Here is a 2,911-nt window from a genome sequence, read left to right on the forward strand (position 1 = left end):
TTTCAGAGAAGTGGACCATGTAAAGTGAACAACTCAAGTCGCTGGAGAAATACCACCAGCGATGCCTCCGCAAGATCCTGCAAATCCCCTGGGAGGACAGTCGCACAACCATTAGCGTCCTCGTCCAGGACAACATCTCCAGCATTGAATCACGTACCACACTTGATCAGCTCCGCTGGGCAGGCCAATTGACAGACACAAGAATGCCAAAGCAAGCGCTCTTCTCGGAACTCGTCCGTGGCAATTGAGCCAAAGGCGGGCAGAGGAAACGTTACAAGGACACGCTCAAAGCCTCCCTGGTAAAGTGTGCGACTTCCCCACTGACACCTGGGAGTCCTTGGACATAGATTGCGCTCAGTGGAGGAAGTGCTTTCGGGAGTGTGCTTCGGCTCCTTGAGTATCGTCGCCGAGAGCATGCATTAAGCAAACGCAGGCAGCGGAAGGAGCGTGCGGCAAACCAGGCTCCCAGCCTGTCCTTTCCCTCAACGAATATCTGTCCGACCTGTGACAGAGACTGTGGTTCTCGTATTGGACAGTACAGCCTCCGAAGAACACATGCTAAGAGAGGAAGCAAGTCTTCCTCGATTCCGAGAGACTGCTTATGATAAAGATTTAGGAGGAGAGTTCGACGAGCTATGAGGCTAAATATCTTTACCTAGGGCGTCGTGGAAGTCGGGAACTCACTGCCTGAATGGGTGGTAGCGGCAGGTATCCTCAGGCATTTTAAAAATACTTGGCTGCCACTTAAAGTGCTGTAACCTACAGGGCAGACTTAGAGCTGGGAAGTGGGAATTAGGCTGGAAAGCTCTTGGTCGGCATGCACGGATACGATTAGCTGAAATGGCCTCCTTCCATGATGTACATTTTTGCAAGTCCAACATTACAATAGTGATCAGACTTTAAAAGTAATTAATTTGCTCTGAACCGCTTTGGGAATTGCTGAGGTGAAAGTCGCTGTAGGAATGCTAGCATTTTAATTTAAACGCGTCCTGCAAAAGCACGTAGCGTTAAGGAGGGCAAGCTCAGTTGTTGAGGGCGTGGTGCTAATAACCCCAAATTCGCGGGTTCGAAGCCATTACGGGTTATTTATTTTATTTTTGGTAGTGCGGTTGTGCAGCAATTGTTTTAGAGCAGCTTAAACATTCAGCAACAAGACTCACACTGGACCTAAAATACATTGAAGTAATGCTGCAAAACATTACTTCTGCCGAGAGCTGATGGCCTTGCGGAGTGTTTCCAGCATTTAATGAAAAAATCCATATCCTCCGGGGCTTTGTGACTTCTCGTATTTCAATCAGTGAAAGGCTCACTACCGCTGATTGCTTTGCAGTGCAAAGTATGGTACTGATCAAAATACAATTCCGCTGTGTAATCCCTCATTCTCATCATTAGTCTGCTGCAAACTGCAGGGGCCACATCGCTTAATGGATAAGGCATCTCACTTTGATGCAAACGCTGATATTATCAGCCAATTGCAGCGTCAAACGCTGCCACGGTTATTTTGTCACATCTTATTCAACTTTTTAAAACGAAACCACATTCTTACTCATTAACTGAAGGTGATTTCCTCCCAAACAATGCAGGGATCTTTATTAATAGGAATTTTTTCCAGCTGTGTATATTTCTCACTGATTTTTGCAGATAGTGTCCAACAAACCGACAATCACGAATGAATACCGATAAATTGTTTGCATTTCTCGTTCGAACAACAGCTTCACGTCAATCAATCAGTGTAATAAAGAGCAGTGGAGGGAATTGTGATCAGTTTCCAGTGTTATCCACAGGGAATCTATTGAAGACGAAGGTACCTGCAGAATCGCTGCGAGCAGGGCTCGAACCTGCGCAGGGAATCCCCATTGAACTTCAAATCGAACGCCTTAACCACTCGGCCATCGCAGCTACATAATGGGTGCGTTTTCATACTGCAATGGTCGGTGCAAATAATCAGAGATTCTGCCTGCATGCTTGTCCTGTTGCATCTCCCAAACGATGTGAAAATTAAATCGTAGAATCATAGAATCTCACAGCAAAGAAGGAAACAATTGGATCACAACTGAAAGGATTTACATTTCGAGATAAACTGAAAAGATTGGGCAGCTTCTTTCTAGAAACACAATGGAGATATATTTTTAACATTATGAAGGTATTTCATCGGGTTGATGTGGAGAAAATGTTTGCTATTGTGCTTGAGTTGAGAACGGGAGTTCACCACTAAATTCAGTAGGCAAGTTAAGAGTAACTTATTTAGCAAAGAGTACGTTAGGATGTGGAAGATGCTACACGAGCAGTAGTTGAGGCGAATAGCACAGATTCATTTGCGAGGGAACTAACTTAGCACATGACTGAGAATGCAATGGAACAATATGCTGATAGGCTCAGGTGAAGTTGGGTAGTGTGGAGCATTAACTCCAGCAACACCAGTTCGGTACAATTGTATCTTTCTGTAGTGCAAACTCTATATAACATCATGTAACACACATTTTAAACAACAACATCGTATATATATTTAGCGCCTTGAATTGAGCGAAACATCCAAGGCACTTCACAGGAATATTATGGCAGCCAAGTTTGACACTGAGCCGCTAAATACAAATTAGCGCAGGTGACTAAAAGTTTGGTCAACCAGGTCTGGTTGATAATGAGGAAGACAGCTGAACACTGCAGGAAGATATCAAAGAACTGGTCAGCAGTTAAATGAAATTCAACCCTAGAAGTGTGAGATAATGCATTTGGGGAGTACTTATAGCGAAGCGAGTTAACATTAAATGTTAAGCCACTGATAAGTGTCGAGGTGCAAATGACTTTGGAGTGCATGTCCGCAGAATCCTCGACGGTATCAGAGCAGGTAGATAAGATGCTTGGGAAGGATGGACAGAAAGGAAAAGGAGGCGGGGTGCCGTTGCTGGTTGAA

General features: G+C 44.7%; 1 non-coding gene across 1 annotated transcript; it reads right to left on the minus strand.

Annotated features, from left to right (window-relative positions):
- Positions 1–1,817: 1,817 nt before the first annotated feature.
- On the minus strand, positions 1,818–1,899 carry trnas-uga (transfer RNA serine (anticodon UGA)). The gene has a single exon. It is a non-coding gene; the product is annotated as a tRNA-Ser (tRNA).
- Between the last annotated feature and the right edge of the window lie 1,012 nt (positions 1,900–2,911).

The sequence above is a fragment of the Pristiophorus japonicus genome, unplaced genomic scaffold (genome assembly GCF_044704955.1).
Source record: "Pristiophorus japonicus isolate sPriJap1 unplaced genomic scaffold, sPriJap1.hap1 HAP1_SCAFFOLD_43, whole genome shotgun sequence".
Lineage (NCBI taxonomy): Eukaryota > Metazoa > Chordata > Chondrichthyes > Pristiophoridae > Pristiophorus > Pristiophorus japonicus.